At 47.1% G+C, this 24280-nt stretch overlaps 3 protein-coding genes across 3 annotated transcripts in view; 2 read left to right on the forward strand and 1 right to left on the reverse strand.

The window, feature by feature from the left end:
* LOC148145051 (uncharacterized) overlaps window positions 1–24280 on the reverse strand; it is a 234563-nt gene that overhangs the window by 33963 nt on the left and 176320 nt on the right.
* The window catches only part of LOC148145052 (uncharacterized), a 158418-nt gene continuing 141490 nt past the window's right edge, over window positions 7353–24280 (forward strand). The window contains exon 1 of the mRNA XM_087975629.1: window positions 7353–7483. The gene's annotated coding sequence lies outside the window, so the exon portion shown is untranslated. The remainder of the gene's footprint in view (window positions 7484–24280) is intronic.
* Window positions 7367–24280, forward strand: part of LOC148145053 (uncharacterized) — a 258116-nt gene continuing 241202 nt past the window's right edge. Inside the window, exon 1 of the mRNA XM_087975595.1 lies at window positions 7367–7483. The gene's annotated coding sequence lies outside the window, so the exon portion shown is untranslated. The remainder of the gene's footprint in view (window positions 7484–24280) is intronic.

A 24280-nucleotide genomic window follows, 5' to 3' on the forward strand; every position in this document is an offset into this window, starting at 1 on the left:
GATGAGGCGTTCTTCCTCTAACCGTCGTTTTGTTGTGGTCTGACGATGGAGGAGTCCAAAGACCTGCATATCCTTGGTGGAGTGGGAGGGGGAGTTGAAATGTTGAGCTACAGGGTGGTTGGGTTGGTTGGTCCGGGTGTCCCAGAGGTGTTCTCTGAAACGCTCCGCAAGTAGCCAGCCTGTCTCCCCAATATAGAGGAGGCCACATCGGGTGCAGAGGATGCAATAGATGATGTGTGTGGAGGTGCAGGTGAATCTGTGGCGGATATGGAAGTTTCCTTTGGGGCCTTGGAGGGAGGTGAGGGGGGAGGTGTGGGCGCAAGTCTTGCACCTCCTGCGGTTGCAGGGGAAGGTGCCGGGAGTGGAGGTTGGGTTGGTGGGGGGTGTGGATCTGACAAGGGAGTCACGGAGGGAGTCGTCTTTACGGAATGCTGATAGGGGAGGGGAGGGAAATATATCCTTGGAGGTGGGGTCCGTTTGGAGGTAGCGGAAATGACGGCGGATGATGCGCTGTACATGGAGATTGGTGGGGTGGTAGGTGAGGACCAGTGGGGTTCTGTCCTGGTGGCGGTTGGAGGGGCGGGGCTCAAGGGCGGAGGAGCGGGAAGTGGAAGAAATGCGGTGGAGGGCATCGTCGACCACGTCGGGGGGGGGGGGAAATTGCGGTCCTTGAAGAAGGAGGCCATCTGGGTTGTACGGTTTTGGAACTGGTCCTCCTGGGAGCAGATGCGGCGGAGTCGAAGGAATTGGGAGAATGGGATGGCATTTTTACAGGGGGCAGGATGGGAGGAGGTGTAGTCCAGGTAGCTGTGTGAGTCGGTCGGTTTGTAGTAGTTTGTAGTAGTTGTAGTAGTGGTTTGTAGTCAGTTTGTAGTATCTCATCCAGTCCCACTGCTGCTGAAAAGGTGCTCAAACAGGAACCAAACTGCTTTGCTCCTTCTCACAGAATCATAGTCAAAAATCATTATGTTCCTGATGGATTGACGTCAAAGTGAGGACAGCAGATGCTGGAGAGTCAGAGTCGAAAAGTGCACTGCTGGCAAAGCACAGGAGGTCAGACAGCATCCGAGGAGCAGGAGAATCGACGTTTCAGGCATGAGCCCTTCCTCAGGAATGATGTGTGGATGTAAAAAGTGGCCTCAGCGTCCTTCCACACCAGTCACTGCCAGTTGTCAGACGGATGCAGCAAGCAATCAGCAAGGCAAGAGGAATATTAGCAAGAGGAATTGAGTTCAGAAGTAGGGATGTCTTCCTGCAGTTAGGGGGTCATTGAATATATTCTGGATATGTGGTGCTGGAAGAGCACAGCAATTCAGGCAGCATCCGAGGACAGGCACATTGAATATATTCAAGGCTGAGTTCATCTGATTTTAGAACATCAATGAAGTGGATGTTTATGGGGGAAGGCAAGTAAAATGATTTTAAGACCAGTACAGAACAGTAACAGAGTTAGACAGCACAGAACAGACCCTTTAGCCCAACTAGTCCATGCTGACTATATTCACAAACTAAACTGCCTGTGTTTGCCCCATATCCCCCTGAACCTTTCCTATTCATGTACTTATGCAAATGTCTTTTAAACCTTGTTACTCAACCTGCATCCACCATTTCCTCTGGACATTCATTCCACACAAACCACTGTTTAAAAAAAAGGTGCTCCTCATGTGTTTTTTAAATCTTTCTCCTCTCACCTTAATTTGCTCCCTAATCTTGAAACGACACATGCCGTTCACCTTATCTGTGCCCCTCATGGTTTTGTAAACCTCTATAAAGAGAACAAAGAACCTTACAGCACAGGAACAGGCCCTTCAGCCCTCCAAGGCCATGCTGATCGAGATACTCTATCTAAACCTGCCACCTATTTTCTAAGGATCTGTATCCCTCTGCTCCTTGCCCATTCATGTCTCTGTCTAGATACATCTTAAATGACGCTATCGATCCCAACCCTACTGCCTCCGCTGGCGATGCATTCGAGACACCCACCACCCTCAGTGTAAAGAACTTGCCATGTATATCTCCCTCAAACCTTACTCCTCTGACTTTGAACTCGTGACCCTGAGTAATTAAGTCTTCCCCTCTGGTAAAATAATTCTTCCTATCCACCCCTGTCGACACCCCTCATGGTTTTTCAGCCTCAATCAGGACACCCACCCTCCAATGAAAATAGTCTTAATCTACTCAACCTCTCCTCATAGCTTGCGCTCTCCATAACAGGCAACATCCTGGTGAACCTCCTCTGCACTCTCTCCAAAAGTATCCACATCCTTTTGGAAATCTGGCGACCGGAATTGTACGCAGTATTCCAAATGCGCCAAACCAAAATCTTATATAACTTTAACATGACCTGCCAGCTCTTTTACTCAATCCGTCCGATGATGGAACGCGTGTTGTATGCTGCCTTGACCACTCTACTGACAGGCATTGTCACCTTCAGAGAACAATAGACCTGAACACCCAGATCTCTCTGTACATCAATTTCCCCCAGGACCTTTCCATTTACTGTATAGCTCGCTCTTGAATTGCATCTTTCAAAATGCATCACCTCGCATTTGTCTGGATTGAACTCCATCTGCCATTTCTCTTCCCAACTCTCCGATCTATATTCTGCTGTATTGTCTGACAGTCCCCTTCACTATCTGATATTCCATCAATCTGAATGCCCATCTGCAAACTTGCTAATGAGGCACCCGATACCTTCACCTTTCAACCTCCTGTGCTCCAGTGAAAAAAGTCCCAGCCTACCCACCAATAGGTGTGAATTCTGTCTGGGTCCCAATGTCGAGTCAGCCTGACATTTTTGATAGAAAAGCTCTGCATTTAAATTACGTTCTTGAGAAAGTTACTGAAAACAGGTTCTGGGATTAACATACCAAAGAACAGAACTCCATTCTAAAAGATGGAAGATTTAATTTAAATTGTTTAATGTATCACATCTCCATGAACTGGACTCCGTTGGTTATAAATAGTCTAATCATGATCTTATTCTCCACAACCACCTGAAGCAGCAGCAGCACTTCAGAGCGCCAGAGATCCAGGTTCAATTCCCACCTCGGGCAACTGTCAGTTTGGAGTTTGCACATTCTCCCCATGTCTGCGTGGGTTTCCTCCCACAGTCCAAAGATGTGCAGGTTAGGTGAAGTGGCCACGCTAATTTGCCTGTAGTGTTAGGTGAAGGGGTAAATGTTGGGGAATGGGTCTGGGTGGGTTGCTCTTCGAAGGGTTGGTTTGGGCTGAAGGGCTTGTTTCCACACTAAGTAATAAAATCTAAAATAAATCTAATCACTCCGAAAGCTAGGGCTTCCAAACAAACCATGTTATGACAGCAGTGGGAGGTGTGGATTATATTCACTAAAAACAGTTAAGCAGTCAGATAACACGTTCGAGTGGGAAGTGTGTATAACATGATCGCACAACTCCGATACTCAATGCTATGAGCAATGAAGGAAAGCAAACCAAACGCCGCCTTCACTACTCTGTCCACCTGAGACTCCAGCACTCCAAGGTCTCTTTATTCTGCAATACTCCCCTAACTGTGTCAGTCCTGCCTGGATTGCTTGACCAAAATGCAAACCTCTGATTTCTCTAAATTAAACTCCAACTGACACTCCTCGGCTCATCAACCGATCCCATAAATTCTAATTTATAGTGAACTCTTTCCTCTCTTATTCCCTGGAAGCTGAAAATCTCCATCCCACACTCACTCCCTCCATTTTCACTTTGCTTATAGCGGAAGAATATAACTGAGAAACTTATCAGCCACGATAGAATGGAATGAGCAGACCTGGTGGCCTAATTTCTGCTCCTATGTCTTGTGGTCTCTTGCTGTCCTGGATACCGTGAGAGAGAATTGGGACCAGCATTGAACCAATCATGACTGGATATGGATCTACCTGCATCTAGGTGGATGGGCTGGGACTGTTTCACTGGCGCATAGGAGGTGGAGATGTGACCTTATCAAGGTTTACAAAATCATGAGGGGAGAGATGAGGTGAACGACGGGTGTCCTTCCCCTAGCGTTGGGGTTTCAAGATTAGGGAGCAAATTTTGATGGTGACAGGAGAAAGAGATTTTAAAAAGAATTTAATACACGCCGTGACATCGAACAATTCTTCCGTCGCCTCCGCCTCCGAGCTTACTTTCACAATCAGGACTCCCGCCCACCTTCCGAGGACCCCTTCGCCCACCTCCAACACACTGCATCCACCTGGACACCCCGCGCTGGCCTATTACCTGCCCTCGACCTCTTCATTTTCAACTGCCGCCGGGACATTAACCGCCTCAACCTGTCGACCCCCCTCCCCCACTCCAACCTCTCACCCTCACAACGCGCAGCCCTCCAATCCCTCTGCTCCAATCCTGACCTCACCATCAAGCCAGCGGACAAAGGGGGCGCAGTGGTAGTCTGGCGCACTGACCTCTACATCGCTGAAGCCAAACGCCAACTCGAGGACACCTCTTCCTACCGCCCCCTTGACCATGACGCCACCCCACATCACCAAACCATCATCTCCCAGACCATACAGAACCTCATCACCTCAGGAGATCTCCCACCCACAGCTTCCAACCTCATAGTCCGGGAACCCGCACTGCCCGGTTCTACCTCCTTCCCAAGATCCACAAGCCTGACCACCCTGGCCGACCCATTGTCTCAGCATGCTCCTGCCCCACTGAACTCATCTCTACCTACCTCGACACTGTCCTATCCCCCCTAGTCCAGGAACTCCCCACATACGTTCGAGACACCACCCACGCCCTCCACCTCCTCCAAGACTTCCGTTTCCCCGGCCCCCAATGCCTCATCTTCACCATGGATATTCAATCCCTCTACACCTCCATCCGCCATGACCAGGGCCTCCAAGCCTTCCGTTTTTTCCTCTCCAGACGTTCCCAACAGTACCCCTCCACCGACACACTCATTCGTTTGGCCGAACTGGTCCTCACCCTTAACAATTTCTCCTTTGAATCCTCCCACTTCCTCCAGACCAAAGGGGTAGCCATGGGCACACGTATGGGCCCCAGCTATGCCTGTCTCTTGGTTGGCTACGTAGAGCAGTTGATCTTCCGTAATTACACCGGCACCACTCCCCACCTCTTCCTCCGCTACATTGATGACTGCATTGGCGCCACATCGTGCTCCCGCGAGGAGGTTGAGCAATTCATCAACTTCACCAACACATTCCACCCTGACCTTAAATTTACCTGGACCATCTCTGACACCTCCCTCCCCTTCCTGGACCTCTCCCTCTCCATCAGTGACGACTGACTTGACACTGACATTTTCTACAAACCCACCGACTCCCACAGCTACCTAGATTACACCTCTTCCCACCCTACCTCTTGCAAAAATGCCATCCCGTATTCCCAATTCCTCCGCCTCCGCCGTATCTGCTCCCAGGAGGAGCGGTTCCACCATAGAACACACCAGATGGCCTCCTTCTTTAGAGACCGCAATTTCCCTTCCCACGTGGTTAAAGATGCCCTCGAACGCATCTCATCCACATCCCGCACCTCCGCCCTCAGACCCAACCCATCCAACCGCAACAAGGACAGAACACCCCTGGTGCTCACCTTCCACCCTACCAACCTTCGCATAAACCAAATCATCTGCCGACATTTCCGCCACCTCCAAACAGACCCCACCACCAGGGATATATTTCCCTCCCCACCCCTCTCCGCCTTCCGCAAAGACCGTTCCCTCCGTGACTACCTGGTCAGGTCCACGCCCCCCTACGACCCACCCTCCCATCCTGGCACTTTCCCCTGCCACCGCAGGAACTGTAAAACCTGTGCCCACACCTCCTCCCTCACCTCCATCCAAGGCCCTAAAGGAGCCTTCCACATCCATCAAAGTTTTACCTGCACATTCACCAATATCATCTATTGTATCCGTTGCTCCCGATGCGGTCTCCTCTACACTGGGGAGACTGGGCGCCTCCTAGCAGAGCGCTTTAGGGAACATCTCCGAGACACCCGCACCAATCAACCAAATCGCCCGTGGCCCAACATTTCAACTCCCCCTCCCACTCTGCCGAGGATATGGAGGTGCTGGGCCTCCTCAACCGCCGCTCCCTCACCACCAGACGCCTGGAGGAAGAACGCCTCATCTTCCGCCTCGGAACACTTCAACCCCAGGGCATCAATGTGGATTTCAACAGTTTCCTCATTTCCCCTTCCCCCACCTCATCCGAGCTTCTAACCTCCAGCAACCCTGACTTGTCCGGACTTGTCCGACCTGCGCAGCTCCTTTTCCACCTATCCACTCCACCCTCTCCTCCCTGACCTATCACCTTCATCTCCTTCCCCACTGACCTATTGTACTCTATGCTACTCTCTCCCCACCCCCACCCTCCTCCAGCTTATCTCTCCACGCTTCAGGCTCTCTGCCTTTATTCCTGATGAAGGGCTTTTGCCCGAAACGTCGATTTTGCCTGTCCTCGGATGCTGCCTGAATTGCTGTGCTCTTCCAGCACCACTGATCCAGAATCTGGTTTCCAGCATCTGCAGTCATTGTTTTTACCTCCTATTTCCCATGGCCAATCCACCCTAACCTGTACATCCCTGGTCACTATGGGTAACTTAGCACGGTCAATCCTCCCTAACCTACACCCGAATCTATAAATTACCTTCTCAAGAATGTAATTTAAATGCAGAGCTTTTCTAAGAAAAATGTCAGTCTGACTCAACATTGGGACACAGACAGAATTCACACCTATTGTCTCTACTTATAAATAGGGCAACGTCTCTTCGAAATGTAGGTTCATTTAGATATAACTGCGTCACTTTACATATGAAGATATCCCTTTGAATGTGCCCACATCCCTTTTGAAATGTAATCTCGTCCATTTAAACCTCTTTATTTGCTGAAATACCCGTTAAAATGTCCACGTCCCTTTGAAATGCAGATTGCCCCCTTTCGATATGACGCCGTTCCGTTAGATGTGGGAATATCTGTTTAAATTGAGCCGTGAGCTTTCCCAATGTAGACAGGGCTCCTGGAAACGTGGCAGTGTCCCCCCTGCAGCTGCAGAGCGAGACAGGAGAGTTTGTTTTTGTGAATGAGCAGTTGTAGCGCGAGGTGGCTGTTGCTTGGTGACGGTGAGGCTACCCAGGCCCCGCCCATCCCCCGGCCCGGCCCCGCCCACCCCCCGTGCAGACGTCACGCGGGGGCGAAGGCGGTTGGGAGGAGAAGTCGCTCGAGCGAGGAAGCGGCGGGAGGGCGGCCGTTAGGAAAATGGCGCCGCGCGGCCCGGGGCAGACACCCGTCACTGGCCGCCGCCGCCTTCCTGGCGCAGCTGCTGTGTCACGGCCACACCGGCCGGCTGTACAGCAGCCAGGAGCCGGTGAGCATTCTGGAGGCGGATGGGGTTAAGGGCCTGCTTGGGAACTCGTCGGCCGCCGGGGTGGTGGAGTTCTACTGGTCGTGGGGCGGCCCCTGTGTCAACTATGGGGCCACCTGGAAGGTACTGGGCCCGGGACGTGAAAGGTGAGGCAGGTTGTGGGGGGGACGGAGGGGAAGGAATGTGGGGCCTGTCCTGTCATAGTGACATTTTACACTCACTTTCCATCGGCTTTTACTGGCGCTTGTGCTGTTTGCCCCTCACTGTGTGTTTAATCCTTGTGCTGTTTGCCCCTCACTGTGTGTTTAATCCTTGTGCTGTTTACCCCTCACTGTGTTTAATCCTTGTGCTGTTTGCCCCTCACTGTGTGTTTAATCCTTGTGCTGTTTGCCCCTCACTGTGTGTTTAATCCTTGTGCTGTTTCCCCCTCACTGTGTGTTTAATCCTTGTGCTGTTTACCCCTCACTGTGTTTAATCCTTGTGCTGTTTGCCCCTCACTGTGTGATTAATCCTTGTGCTGTTTGCCCCTCACTGTGTGATTAATCCTTGTGCTGTTTCCCCCTCACTGTGTGTTTAATCCTTGTGCTGTTTGCCCCCTCACTGTGTGTTTAATCCTTGTGCTGTTTGCCCCTCACTGTGTGTTTAATCCTTGTGCCGTTTACCCCTCACTGTGTGTTTAATCCTTGTGCTGTTTGCCCCCTCACTGTGTGTTTAATCCTTGTGCTGTTTGCCCCTCACTGTGTGTTTAATCCTTGTGCTGTTTACCCCTCACTGTGTGTTTAATCCTTGTGCTGTTTGCCCCTCACTGTGTGTTTAATCCTTGTGCTGTTTGCCCCTCACTGTGTGTTTAATCCTTGTGCTGTTTGCCCCTCACTGTGTGTTTAATCCTTGTGCTGTTTGCCCCTCACTGTGTGTTTAATCCTTGTGCTGTTTGCCCCTCACTGTGTGTTTAATCCTTGTGCTGTTTGCCCCTCACTGTGTGTTTAATCCTTGTGCTGTTTACCCCTCACTGTGTGTTTAATCCTTGTGCTGTTTGCCCCTCACTGTGTGTTTAATCCTTGTGCTGTTTGCCCCTCACTGTGTGTTTAATCCTTGTGCCGTTTACCCCTCACTGTGTGTTTAATCCTTGTGCTGTTTGCCCCCTCACTGTGTGTTTAATCCTTGTGCTGTTTGCCCCTCACTGTGTGTTTAATCCTTGTGCTGTTTACCCCTCACTGTGTGTTTAATCCTTGTGCTGTTTACCCCTCACTGTGTGTTTAATCCTTGTGCTGTTTGCCCCTCACTGTGTGTTTAATCCTTGTGCTGTTTGCCCCTCACTGTGTGTTTAATCCTTGTGCTGTTTGCCCCTCACTGTGTGTTTAATCCTTGTGCTGTTTGCCCCTCACTGTGTGTTTAATCCTTGTGCTGTTTGCCCTTTGCTGTTACTTGTGCAATTGCTGAGGGTAGTGTGTAAATACTAGTGAAGGAGATTATGCACCAGCATGTACATGTTCCTCAGTCATTGAAGGGACAGGACCTGTTGAGAATGGTTAGTAAAGCATGTGGTGCACTAAGCCTTGTTAACATGGATATAGTTTGTTATTTGGAAAAGTAGACTTTTTATTATTTAGAGTCATAGAGATGTACAGCACGGAAATAGACCCATTCGGTCCAACCTGTCCATGCCAACCAGATATCCTAAATTAATCTAGTCCCCTTTGCCAGTACTTGACTCATATCCCTCTAAACCCTTCCTATTCAGATACCCAGCCAGATGTGTTTTAAATGCTGTAATTATACTGGCTTCCACTACTTCCTCTGGCAGCTCATCCCATAGATGCACCACCCTCTGCATGGAAACGTTGCCCCTCAGTTACCTTTGTGGTCTCACCCTAAACCTATGCCCTCTAGTTGTGAATCTCACCCCAACACTGAGGAAAAGACTTAAACATTGAGCAGCCAGACAAATGCAAAAGCAATCAAATATCGAGCCACATGGGGGAAAAAAATTATGGCTGTGCCCTTTTTGTTCTCCCATAGGAATTTGGATACTTAAAATCTGTCAATAACACCAGCATTGCTACAGTGCATATTGTGTACACTCCTCAGTGTCAACAAGCAGGGCACACGTTTGCTGGTGTCACCAAAATATTGGGCGTGTTCCTCGCTGTCGGCAGAAAAGGGGCGAGACCTACGTTTTTAGATTAGATTACATTACAGTGTGGAAACAGGCCCTTCGGCCCAACAAATCCACTCCGACCCGCCGAAGCACAACCACCCATACCCCTACATTTACTCCTTACCTAACACTTCGGGCAATTTAGCATGGCCAATTCACCTGACCTGCACATCTTTGGACTGTGGGAGGAAACCGGAGCACCCGGAGGAAACCCACGCAGACACGGGGAGAACGTGCAAACTCCACACAGTCAGTCGCCTGAGGCGGGAATTGAACCCGGGTCTCAGGCGCTGTGAGGCAGCAGTGCTAACCACTGTGCCACCGTGCCGTTTGATGGACAAATAAGGAGCACTGGAGGACCGGAGGGAGACTTCTCCTCCTGCCATTCGGAGCTCCCCTATTGGTGAATGTGGAAGTTGGACCATGAGGTTCTGAAGCTCCTGCTCCTGTTCTCTCTGAATGAAGATTGAGCTTCACTTCAGACTGCAACGTCTTTCCTCTGTCCAACATCTGAGAGTACGGCCCTCTCTTATCTCACCCCCATTTCCATTTATGTTTCATTCTGAGGTTCAGTTGTTGACTTGGAGCAACTGAAAGGAATGGGAGTGAATCCAGCGAGGGGACAGACTCTGGAAAATTTAGTCCAGGCCTTTGTTCTCAATTGGCAAAATAGACAGGCAGGAGACTGGAAGATCGCAGTAAGCCAGGCAGTATCAGGAGGTGGAGAAGTCGAGGGATCTGGTGTAACCCTTGTTCAGGACTGGGGGTAGTTATAGGGAGAGCTGTGGAACAAGGGTGTGCTGGGGGCAGGGTACTGAAGTGGGGAAACGTGGAGACAGGTAGAAGGTACAATAGACAATAGGTGCAGGAGTAGGCTATTCTGCCCATCGAGCCAGCACCACCATTCATTGTGATAATGGCTGATCATTCTCAATCAGTATCCTGTTCCTGCCTTATCCCCATAACCTGGTACGACCTGGTTGGTGAATGGGAGGAAGGAATCTCGTTGGCAGGGAAGAGTGGAAGGGGCTGGGAAGTGAGTTGGGGGATGGGATGGGAGATTATTTGAAATTGGAGAACTCAATGTTGTGTCCTCCGGGCTGTTGACTGCTCAGACAGAAGATGAGGTTTTGTTCCTCCAAATTGTGGTTTGGTTTGTTGTGGTAATGGAGGAAGCCAAAGCTAGTCATGTCAGAAGGGGAGTGGGAAGGGGCATTAAAATGGGTGGAGACTGGGAAGTCCGCTCAGCCTCTGCGGACCCGGCTGTGATGCTCAGCAAACCGTTCCCCAAGTTTACGCTTGGTTTCCCCGATGTAGAGAAGACCACAATTGGCAAAGTACAGCAGGTCAAGCAGCATCCGATCAGTAGGACAGTCGAAGTTTTGGGCACGAGCCCTTCATCAGGAATGATGCGTGGATGTTCAGAGGCGCATCAGTGTCCTTCTGTGCCAGTTGTAAGACAGGTGCAGCAGGCAATGAGCAAGGCAAGTGGTGTATTAGCAAGAGGAATTAAGTTCAGAAGTGGGGATGTCTTCCTGCAGTTAGGGGGTCATTGAATATATTCAAGGCTGAGTTCATCTGATTTTTATGTGAATGTTTATGGGGAAGGCAAGAAAATGGTTTTAAGACTAATATAGGACCGAGTTACAGAGCAATGCAGCACCGAAACAGCCCCTTCAGTCCAACTAGTGAAAATGGAGGTAGTGATTGTGGGATGGAGATTTTCAGCTTCCAAGGAATAAGAGAGGAAAGAGTTCACTATAAGTTAGAATTTATGGGATCGGTTGATGAGCCGAGGAGTGTCAGTTGGAGTTTAATTTAGAGAAATCAGAGGTTTGCATTTTGGTCAAGCAATCCAGGCAGGACTGACACAGTTAAGGGGAGTGTTGCAGAATACAGAGACCTTGGAGTGCTGGAGTCTCAGGTGGACAGAGTAGTGAAGGCAGCGTTTGGTTTGCTTTCCTTCATTGCTCATAGCATTGAGTATAGGAGTTGTGCGATCATGTTATACACACTTCCCACTCGAACGTGTTATCTAACTGCTTAACTGTTTTTAGTGAATATAATCCACACCTCCCACTGCTGCCATAACGTGGTTTGTTTAGAAGCCCTAGCTTTCGGAGTGATTAGATTTATTTTAGATTTTATTACTTAGTGTGGAAACAAGCCCTTCAGCCCAAACCAACCCTTCGAAGAGCAACCCACCCGGACCCATTCCCCAACATTTACCCCTTCACCTAACACTACAGGCAAATTAGCGTGGCCACTTCACCTAACCTGCACATCTTTGGACTGTGGGAGGAAACCCACGCAGACACTGGGAGAATGTACAACTCCAAACTGACAGTAGCCCGAGGTGGGAATTGAACCTGGATCTCTGGCGCTCTGAAGTGCTGCTGCTGCTGCTTCAGGTGGTTGTGGAGATTAAGATCATGATTAGACTATTTATAGCCAACAGAGTCCAGTTCATGGAGATGTGATACATGAAACAATTTAGATTGAATCTTCCATCTTTTAGAATGGAGTTCTGTTCTTTGGTATGTTAATCCCAGAACCTGTTTTCAGTAACTTTCTCAAGAACGTAATTTAAATGCAGAGCTTTTCTATCAAAAATGTCAGGCTGACTCGACATTGGGACCCAGACAGAATTCACACCTATTGGTGGGTAGGCTGGGACTTTTTTCACTGGAGCACAGGAGGTTGAAAGGTGAAGGTATCGGTTGCCTCATTAGCAAGTTTGCAGATGGGCATTCAGATTGATGGAATATCAGATAGTGAAGGGGACTGTCAGTCGAGTGGTCAAGGCAGCATACAACGCGCGGTCATGTTAAAGTTATATAAGATTTTGGTTCGGCCGCATTTGGAATACTGAGTACAATTCCGGGATGCCAGATTTCCAAAAGGATGTGGATATGTTTGTAGAGGGTGCAGAGGAGGTTCACCAGGATGTTGCCTGTTATGGAGAGCGCGAGCGATGAGGAGAGGTTGAGTAGATTAGGATTATTTTCATTGGAAATAAGGGGGTGGGGGTCCTGATTGAGGCCGAAAAACCATGAGCGGTGTAGACTGGGGGTGGATAGGAAGAATTATTTTCCCAGAGGGGAAGACTTAATTAATCAGGGTCACGAGTTCAAAGTGAGAGGGGAAAGGTTTGAGGGAGATATACATGGAAAGTTCTTTACACTGAGGGTGGTGGGTGCATCGAATGCATCGCCAGCGGAGGCAGTAGGGTTGGGATCGATAGTGTCATTTAAGATGTATCTAGACAGATACATGAATGGGCAAGGAGCAGAGGGATACAGATCCTTTGAAAATAGGCGGCAGGTTTAGATAGAGGATCTCGATCAGCATAGCCTTGGAGGGCTGAAGGGCCTGTTGCTGTGCTGTAAGGTTCTTTGTTCTCTTTATAGAGGTTTACAAAACCATGAGGGGCAAAGATAAGGTGAACAGCATGTGTCGTTTCACGATTAGGGAGTAAATTAAGGTGAGAGGAGAAAGATTTAAAAAACACATGAGGAGCACCTTTTTTTTTAAACAGTGATTTGAGTGGAATGAATGTCCAGAGGAAATGGTGGATGCAGGTTGAGTAACAATGTTTAAAAGACATTTGGATAAGTACATGAACAGGAAAGGTTCAGGGGGATATTGGCCAAAGACAGGCAGGTGGGACTAGTTTAGTTTGTGAATATAGTCAGCATGGACTAGTTGGGCTGAAGGGTCTGTTTCTGTGCTGTATGACTCTGTAACTGTTCTGTACTGGTCTTGAAACCATTTTACTTGCCTTCCCCCATAAACATCCACTTCATGGTTGTTCTAAAATCAGATGAACTCAGCCTTGAATATATTCAATGACCCCCTAACTGCAGGAAGACATCCCGACTTCTGAAATCAATTCCTCTTGCTAATATTCCTCTTGCCTTGCTGATTGCTTGCTGCATCCGTCTGACAACTGGCAGTGACTGGTGTGGAAGGACGCTGAGGCCACGTTTTACATCCACACATCATTCCTGAGGAAGGGCTCGTGCCTGAAACGTCGATTCTCTTGCTCCTCGGATGCTGTCTGACCTCCTGTGCTTTTCCAGTGCCACACTTTTCGACTCTCATCTCCAGGATCTGCAGTCCTCACTTTCTCCACATCCCAATATGTCACCATTTAAACAACGTACCTCCTTTCAGCAGTTATTTTTTCATAACCGAGGCTATAACTTCACACTGTGGGACTGCATTTGCCGTGCGTTTGCCAATTGAGACACAGACCTGGACCAACATTTCCCGACTCTGTCCCTTCCCTAGATTCACTCGCTTTCTTTTCAGTTGCTGCAAGTCAACAATTTAACCCCAGAATGAAAAAATGAAATGGTAAAGACAGTGCCGTACTCACAGATGGCAGAGAGAGGAAGGAAGTTGCAGTCTGAGGTGAAGCTCGATCTTCATTTGGAGAGGAGCAGCAGCATAAGAACCTGATGGTCCATCTTCCGCATTCAGACAATTGGGGAGCTCTGATTGGCAAGAGGACCAGGCTCCTTGTCTGGCTTCTCATTGGTCCATTTGAAGAAGGGTTTGCACTGTTTCTGCAGACAGAGCATGCGCGGCTTTTGCTGAACCAGCATAGAATCAGAAGTGTACAGCATGGAAACAGACCCTTCGGTCCAACCCGTCCATGCCGACCAGATATCCCAACCCAATCTAGTCCTGCTCCTCAACACCTGGCCCACATCCTTCCAAACCTTTCCCATTCAAATGTCTCTTAAATGTTGCATTCGTACCAGCCTCCACCACTCCCTCTGGCAGCTCATTGCATACACGTACTACGCTCTGTATGAAAAAATTGCCCCGTAGGTCTCTTTTACATCTTTCCCCCCTCACCCGAAATCTATGCCCTCTAGTTCTGGACTCCCCAACCCAAGGGAAAAAACTTTGTCTATTTATCTTGTCTATTCCCCTCATAATTTTTTAAATCTTTATAAGGTCACCCCTCAGCCTCTGACACTCCAGGGAAAACAGCCCCAGCCTGTTCAGCCTCTCCCTCGAACTGTACCTCTTATGCTCATTTATATAAGTGACAAAAAGTAGAGGACCGAGCACCGATCCTTGTGGCACTCCACTGGTCACAGGCCTCCAGTCTGAAAAACAACCCTCCACCACCACCCTCTGTCTTCTACCTTTGAGCAAGTTCTGTATCCAAATGGCTAGTTCTCTCTGTATTCCTTGAGATCTAACCTTGCTAATCAGTTTCCCATGGGGAACCTTGTCAAACGCCTTCCTGAAATCCATATAGATCACATTACTGCTCTGCCTTCCTCAATCCTCTTTGTTACTTCCTCAAAAAACTCAATCATGTTTGTGAGACATGATTTCCCACACACAACCATGTTGACTATCCCTAATCAGTCCTTGTCTTTTCAAATACATGTACATCCTCTCCCTCAGGATTCCCTCCAACAATGTGCCCACCACTGACGTCAGCCTCACTGGTCTATAGTTCCCTGGCTTGTCCTTACCACCCTTCTTAAACAGTAGTACCATGTTAGCCAACCTCTAGTCTTCTGGCATCTCACCTGACATGCACAATATGCTGTATGGAGATGCTGTTCCTGATGGATTTAAAGTGTCCCACTGCCACAATTTCTACCCCCCCCCCCCAGTCACTTGACATCACCGTGCAGGCTCCTCGCTATTTTTGATGTTCATGTTACCTAGATCCCTCATGATTATATCAATCTCAATGACGTCACCCCTCAACCTCCTGTGCTCCAATGAAGAGATTCTCAGCCTCTCCTTATAACTCAAACCCTCCAGTCTTGGTAATATCCTGGTAAATCTTTACTGAACCCTCTATAATAGTATTCTTCCTATTACAGGGCCACCAGAAACGTTCAGAGTACTCTACAAGTAGCTTCACCAACATCCTGTACAACTTCTAAATGATGTCCCAACTCCTGTATTCAGTGGTGTGAACAAATAAGGTAAGTGTGCTGAATGCCTTCTGAAGCACCCTTCCGACCAGTGATGCAACTTTCAATGAAGTATGTACCTGAACGCCCACCCCATATCCCTCTGTACAAGTCCTGTCCTTATTTTAGGAAAATGCAATCCCTCACTTTTATCTATACCTCTCTCATAACACGCTCTCTCTCAGATGTACACACACCCTCTTACAGGCTTCTCCTCCATCACACTCCCTTTACAAAGCATGTGCACACATACTCTCACGCGAGCGCGCACACACACACACACGCATAACGATGGGGTGCATTTGCAGAATTATATTTACAGATATATTCAACTTTTGCACAAAAAGCGCTCAACATGCAGGTAGTCAATCCATGTAATATTTTATAAATTCCTAGTTTGGAAATAGTACCAGTCTGATTTAAGATTGGGATACTGACACACCTTTCATGCATTGTCTGGGCTGAGATGTCACCAGTTTCCAAAAAAAACCTTAAGTGATCTTGAGAATATGACTTAATAGTAGTACTGTGATGTACACATTAGTGAAATAAAACCTGCAACCCATTCTAAAAGATGAAAGACTTAACAGCAATCTACATTTGTCAATATATCATATCAGTTGCATGACACTGTGACCTTTTGCTCTTAACTCTGTGTCTTATGATCCTGCTCCACAGCTACCCGATGAAGGAGCAGCGCTCCGAAAGCTAGTGCTTCCAAATAAACCTGTTGGACTATAACCTGGTGTTGTGATTTTTAAACCGTGTCCCACCTAGTCCAACAGCAGCACCTCCACCTCCTTTCTAATGAACACAGCCCACACTTCCCAGTGCTGTCAGTAAACTGCCGCTGAAACAATGCAGTGCCTGCACTCCCGAAAAATGTAAACTTCTAACGAAACCAGCTACTCAGTCACTGCTCCATCTGATATACAACATTGGAAACTTAATGCAGGAGGCTGCAAGAAATGAGCAGCTTTAAAACAAAAACCGCTTGGAGCTCTAAGCTTTCAATGAGAGTATGAGTCTGGCAGAATGTTCAGGTAACCTTTTTATTGTGTCCCAACATTGTTACAGCTTCAGTTGCCCCCAGCAAAAAGGCAGAGAAAGAGTAGATGTTTGTTAGACAGCTCAACAACAGGGGGAGGAGCAAGGGGTGGGGCAAGGCCAACAGCAGCCCCCCGCACTACGCCTGCATTGCCTTGCACAGTTTACAAAAATCCCTTCCCCTTCAGAGACTCCAAACAGTGTGGGAGCAGGCCACTCGGCCCAAAGACAACACACTAATCCTCCGAAGGGTAACCCACCCACGCAATTCCCCTGCCCCTATTGCTCAACATTTACCCGTGACTAATGCACCTAACCTGCACATCCCTATGCATGATATCCCAACCCAATCTCGTCCCGCCTGCCAGCATGGGGCCCATATCCCTCCAGTTGCTTTTTAAGTGTTGTAATTGTACCAGCCTCCACCACTTCCTCTGGCAGCTCATTCCATACACGTACCACCCTCTAAATGAAAAGGTTGCCTCTTAGGTCTCTTTCATATCTTTCCCCTCTCACTGTAAACCTATGCCCTCTATTTCTGGACTCTCCCACCTCAGGGAAAAGACTTTGTCTATCTATCCTATCCATGCCCCTCATGATTTCATAACCTTCTATAAGGTCACCCCTCAGCCTCTGACGCTCCAGAGAAAACAGCCCCAGCCTGTCTGTCTCTCCCTATAGCTCAAATCTTCCAGTCTTGGCAACTTCCTTGTAAATCTTTTCTGAACCCTTAAGTTTCACAAATTCCTTTCTGATAGGAAGGAAACCAGAATTGCACGCAATATTCCAACTGTACAGCAGTAATATGACCTCCCAACTCCTGTACACAATATTCTGACCAAATAAAGGAAAGCATACAAAACACCATCTTCACTATCCTATCAACCTGCGACTCCACTTTCAAGGAGCTATGAACTTGCACTCCAAGGTCTCTTTGTTCAGCAACACCCCCTAGAACCTTACCATTAAGTGTATAAGTCCTGCTAAGATTTGCTTTCCCAAAATGCAGCACCTCACATTTATATAAATTAAACTCCATTTGCCACTTCTCAGTCCATTGGGCCATCTGATCAAGATCCCATTGTAATCTGAGGTAACCTCCTTCGCTGTCCACTACACCTCCAATTTTGGTGTCATCAGCAAACTTACTTACTATACCACTTATGCTCACATCCAAAAAGTAGTGGGCCCATTATCTATTTTCAAAGTGGAATTGACAATATATTACATGTATTGACTGCCTGCAGATTGTGCAGTCTTTCAGCAAAGTAGAATGTTTAGGGTGCAGGTTTGCTCGCTGAGCTGTAGGTTTGATATCTAGACGTTTCATTACCTGGCTCAGTGGTGACCTCCAAGTGAAGCGAAGCTGTTGTCTCCTACTTTGTATTTATATGTTTGTTCTGGATGGGGTTCCTAGGATTTGTGGTGATATCAAAGTTATGAAGAGAGATACATATTTTGTTGAACCAAATACAATGGCAGTGCAGAGAATTTCAGAAAAGGGCAATAAATATTTACTTTTTACCCCTTATTCAACTCATTCAAGAATTTCAAATTGAATCTGAGCGAACTTGAGAGCAAATGGCAACATTCGTTTGTTAATAGACTCCCCATAAATTATGAAAGATCACTTTTATCTAAGTCACAATGTTTAATCCCAAACGGAGCAATTAAGTGCAAAGTTACTTTCAACCATTTAATAAAACACTGCAAATTTTATTTCATATGAAAATACATTCATTTTATAATTTGGATAAGATCTTTACAAAGGAAATATACTAAACAAAATAGCTTTCCTGAATATCAATATTGACAACAGTTATGCAGCTATTATTTGGCAATTGACCAACTAATTGAAATGATTTCAGAATAAATGAGCTGCTTCATTATTATACATTGAGATATTGCATATCTTGGCTCTCACCCAAGTATTCTCCGAAGGAAAAAATGCATCTGGATGGGGACATGAATGGGAAGAATTCAGAGGGATATGGGCCAAATGTTGGCAAATGAGTCACTAGATTAATTTAGGATATCTGGTTGGCCTGGACTGAAGGGTTTGTTTCTGTGTGCTCATTACAGATGCCCCTCTTCTGGGATCCCCATACCAGCTGTTATTTTCATGAAATAATCTGACCATTGTTGACTTCCATCAACCTATTCCATCCGGAGAAATTTCCTCTCTCTGCAAAGTGTGGTTCACGTTGGCAAATTCAATCCTCCTTTGGTCCTCAGGAACACACTCTAATGCGCAACGTTCTCAATACCTGTTTAACATTCAGTGGGGAAACTATTTTCAGTCCAACAGTTACACAGAATTCCTCCGAAATGTTTTTGGCAAATGCACTGCTCCCACCAGAGCTCGTGGGCCCACAGTTCAAATGCTTTTAACAGCTTTTTTTCTCATTTCCCCGCCTTCCCAGGGTGCAGAATTTCTCCCACCAGAAATTTTGTCTTGAAAAAAATCCAGCAGGAACATGATTGTGGAGCTATCAGTAAAAAGGCTTCACATGGCTCAACCAAGGTTAGAAATGGAAGAATATCTCTGTTCAAAGTTACTGTTCGTTTGCACTTTCAAAATTCCTTGAATTTAAGGTGTTCCATTGTAGCATTTAATTATGATCCATTAAAAGCAGTATCCAGTCTCATCTGAGTGAGGAACCGACTCAACAAGCGAAATAACTTTTCTGTCTGCTCTTTAGATGTGACATCCTCACCCTCTCTCTGTTGATGCAACAGGATTACCAGAGCTGGAAGTACCACTCTCAGAATATAATTGCTGATCAACAGTTTACTTCTGTTGCTTCACATAAGGATTTAAAAGCTGCTAGCCTGATCTCGCACAAAGCACAAAAACAAACTGTTTACCCGTGCCTGCACAGAGGAGAAATTGCACTTGGAATAGATCACAAAATAAGAACTGTTACAGCCCCACAACTCATGTGTTTCCCACGGACAAAGTTAAACATCACACAACACCAGGTTATAATCCAACAGGTTTGTTTGGAAGCACTAGCTTTTGGAGCGCTGCTCCTTCATCAGGTGGTTGTGGAGAATGAGATCATGATCACAATTTATATCCAAAGGAGTCGAGCGTCATGGAAATGTGACACATCAAACAATTTTACATGAAATCCTTCATCTTTTAGAATAGGTTTCTGCTCTTTGGTTTGTTAATCCCAGAACTTGTTTTTTGTTACCTTCTCAAGAATGTCATTCAAATGCAGAGCTTTTCTAACAATAAGTGTGAATTCTGTCTGCGCCTGAATGTTGAGTCAGACTAACATTTTTCTTAGAGAAAAACTCTACATTTAAATTACATTTTTGAGAAGGTAATTTACAGATTAGGGTGTAGAGGTTAGGGTGGATAGGCTGTGCTAAATTACCCATAGTGACCAGGGATGTGAAACTTAGGGTGGATTGGCCATGGGAAATACAGAGTAAGGGGGTGGGTATGTGTGGGATGCTCTTCAGAGGGCCAGTGTGGAATAGATGGGCTGAATGGCCTGTTTCCACATTGTTGGGATTCTATGACTCCCACCACAAAGGAGCATTTTATCTGCATCAATCCTGTCAAGCCCCTTTCGGAATTCTTCTGGTTTCAATAAGATCACTTCTGGTTCAGAGAGGTAGACAGCACAAAAATAGACCCTTTGGTCCAACTCATCCATGGCGTCCAGGGTTCCCAAACTAAACTAGTCCCACTTACCTGCGTTTGGCCCATATCCCTCTCAACCTTTCTATTCATGTACCCATCCAAATGTCGTTTAGACTTTGTAAACGTACCTGCATTGACCACATCCTCAGCAAGTTCATTCCACGTGTAAACCGTCCTCTGTCAAGACGTTGCCCCTCGGGTTCCTTTTAAATCTCTCTCCTGTCACTTTAAAGAAATATGCCCCCTAGTCTTGAGCGACCCTACGCTAAGGAAGAGCCCTTTGCTATTCACCTTACCTCCACTCCTCATGATTTTATCAATCTCAATCATGTCACCTCCCAACCTCCTGTGCTCCAGTGAATAAAGTCCCAGCCCCTCCTTATAACTCAACCCCTTCCAGTCCTGGCAACATCCTGGTAGGGGAAACTCCTCAATCCAGAAACAACTTATTTATACAGGCCCACAGAACGCTCTTCACCCCAGAGGCAGTAGTATGTTATTCCTCTCTATCAGGACATGACTTACTTGCCCCGTCCCCAGTCCCCGATTCCAATCTATTCATCAGAATTTCTACTGCCGACCCTGCGAAGAGAAATATCACTTTCCAATATCTCCGGTCTGTGTATACAAACAGCTGGTGAAACACTGGCTGGGGTACAGCAGACCTTATGCGGCACATGGACCTGGAACGGAACCCTTCCCTTTCGCATTTATAGGCCTTTTCTCTTTTCAGAATATGATACTGTCACCAAGACCATGTACAATAGAGCTAAGGGAGAGCCCAATGGGAACAGCATTCTGAGGACCATTGTCTCCCATACAGTGCGAGTGCTCAAGTCACTTGGCCCATTTTTTACAGAGCTCAAGCAACTCCTCTTGCAAAACGTCGACCCTTTACTTATGTAGACCTGACCAGACCCCCTGCTGTTACATTTCAGTAACCGATTGACAAACTCTCCCTAATATACACCAAACCAGACTATTATTTCTTCAGCTAAGGTAAAACTACCAATTTCCTTGTCCTTGATGGCAAAGATGTCCCTCATAAGGTCACTATCGGAGCCCTTGTTCCCACAACAGTACCTTGTCCTGGCCAGTTATCGTACCAGCACCTACCACTTCCTCTGGCAGCTCACGCCATCGCTCAACCGACTCCACGTTGAAAGCGTCTGGTCTGGTGCACCAGATGACATCAGGATAATCTCAGATCGTTCCAGATCGCATCGATACTCAGTCAGTGGCTTTCCCGATCAGGATGTTGTACGTGATTAAATAGGTCAGTGGGTAGGCGATCCCCCACCTCTTAGTTCAAGTATCTCTACGAGAACTTCCTTGCTGGAGGGTCCCTTGGAGACACTTCAACTGGACTTCATTGAGTTGGAGAAATCAGTTGAGTTGCTATAAATATGTTTTGCTTATTGTTGTCTTTTGTAAGTGGATTGAAGCCTACCCTCCTCCTAACGCTATTGCTGAGACTGTGGTGTAGATTTTGTTTAAGGAAATAATTCCCTGCTTCAGTATACCTGCGTGCATTAGCTCGGACAATGGACCACACTTTGTAGGTAATATTAACGGAGAACTGTGTTCCCAGCTTTGTACTTGTCAGCAACTGCATGGTGCTTATCATCCTCAGGCGGCCAGCCTTATTCAATGTTTTAACCAGACTCAAGACTAAACTTGCCAAATTGATGACAGAGTCTGGCCTCTCCTGGTTATGCTAATCCCTGTGGCCTTATTCCAGATGCGATCCATGTCTGCGAGCAAGACACGACTGTCTCCAGCTGACAGTCTCTCTGATCACTGCCTCCGTACCCCTTGGAACGATTCGACTCCCTTCTGAGTCCACTTCCACCAAATGACCAAAGCAATGATTGGTTATGTTCTTGCACTAACTAGTGTTATGCGTGCCTTTCACTCCCAGGAGCGTGCGGCCTACAGTGATGTTCCGTCCCTTTCAGCCTTGTCACGGGTAGAGCCTGGTTCATTGGTGCTCGTCAAGAACTAGACTGGCAAAGGTCTCCAACCTCGTTGGGATGGCCCCTTCCAGGTTTTACTTCCCACCCCTATGGCGGTCAAAGTCACTGGGCACTCAGCTTGGGTCCAACTGCACCATTGTCAATTGATTGACCGCACCAATCAAAAGGGGGGAAGAGGAGGAGAGAATCCTGGAATCCCAACAAAAGGAGTGGACCTTGTCGAGTTGGGTTTTTGAATCTTGCTGTTGTTCTAATGTTAATCTTATTACAGATACTTGAACCAAGAGGAGGGACTTGTGGGGGATCGCCTATCTCCTCACCTTTCTGATCACGTACAACATCCTGATGGGGAAAGCCACTAAGTATGGATGCAACCAGGAATGATCAGAGATTATCCACCACCCATGCTGAGATGATGTTGTCCAGTGCACCGGACCAGATGCCTTTGACGTGTGGAACGTGATGAAGATTGATTATTGCAATGGACTCTTACATCAGAAAGACCAGATGGTCCATCTGGACAGTAGAAATCAGTGAGAGTTACCATGTCGTTACCATGCTTTTTTGATTTTTCCTGCAGACGCAAGCCAAGTGAGGATAAAAATGATCAACCCCGTTTTCTCTTTTCAGAAACTGATACTGTCACCAAGACCATGTACAATAGAGCTAAGGGAGAGCCCAATGGGAACAGCATTCTGAGGACCATTGTCTCCCATACAGTGCGAGTGCTCGAGTCACTTGGCCCATTTTTTACAGAGCTCAAGCAACTCCTCTTGCAAAACGTTGACCCTTTACTCCTGTCGAGCTGTCCAGACCCCCTGCTGTAACATTTCAGTAACCGATTTTGACAAACTCTCCCTAATATACACCAAACCAGACTATTATTTCTTCAGCTAAGGTAAAGCTACCAATTTCCTTGTCCTGAATGCAAAGATGTCCCTCATAAGGTCACTATCGGAGCCCTTGTTCCCACAACAGTACCTTGTCCTGGCCAGTGGACAAGTCGATGGAACCTCCATCTGAGAAGGATGCAGCGGTCGGTCTCAGCCAACCTTGCTCCAACTGGAAGGATCCCAAGGGACTGGGTGACAATACAGGACACCCGATAGGCTGGGGAATCCAGAGTCCCCTGAGGTTGGAAGGATCGGCAGGGGTGACAAGTCAACAGAATCGCAATTCCCTCTTTGACGGCCTGACCTTTCGAGGAAATAAGACGAAAGAGGCTCTGAAACAGAGTAAACTGGGATTATCAGACCTGTGTCTTTTACTCTGTGCAGAATCGGTATGCCTTAGACTATATACTCCCCCAGGAGGGTGAGGTCTGCACCATTGTCCAAGATAAATGCACTATGGGCATTCCCGATCTGACTGGCAATATTAACTAAGATACATGAAGAGATCCAGGCATTCCTTGACAGAATGACTGAAGGGACCAGTTGGGGAAACTGCAGATCAGGCTGATGGTACAATTGGCTTATCAATTTAGCTATGGCTGTTTGTCAGTACTGGTATTGTTAGGTATTTAATTGCTTGGCTTATGAGGTCCCTTATTGATATAGATTTGCCCCAGAAGATGCTCCTTTTGCGATCCGATAGCTCACCCCCACGTGTCGATGGCGATGATAAATATGACCAGATGAGCTGCGAAGATGGTGGTGCCGCTCTACAGGATGTTGATGGCTGGACCACCTTGAAGGGCATTCGTTTGGACTAGCCTTCTCTTTCAGTGATCGTGGTGCAATCAAAGGGAGGAATGAGGGTGTGGGCATCTGGGTGATAAAGTCTACAGCCTTAAAACTTGTCTTTAAACATTCAGACTAAAATGTAATGCTGAATTATTAAATACATTTAATGCACTAGAAAATAAACAGACAGGAAGCCTCAGAAAGAGGAGAGAACTTAAAGATAGGGACACCTGGGCTCACCAAGTGATAACAGGATGCTGTAAGGCAGTTTGCCTCAGCATCGGTGAATCTGTGTGAACAGGACCCCCAAGTGATAACATTCACAGCCGTTCCCTTGTGAGACCATTTTAGTGCTGAGGCTGTTGAATCCCGTAGAAAATTAACTCTTCGTGTTTATCTGTTATGGATTGAAATGAATTGCATTTTGGGACTTTCTGATGATATTGAGTAGCCATTACTGGTGAT

This window comes from Chiloscyllium plagiosum, unplaced genomic scaffold (assembly GCF_037043375.1).
Source record: "Chiloscyllium plagiosum isolate Xiang-an unplaced genomic scaffold, Cpla_swu_hap1 HiC_scaffold_27, whole genome shotgun sequence".
Taxonomy (NCBI): domain Eukaryota; kingdom Metazoa; phylum Chordata; class Chondrichthyes; order Orectolobiformes; family Hemiscylliidae; genus Chiloscyllium; species Chiloscyllium plagiosum.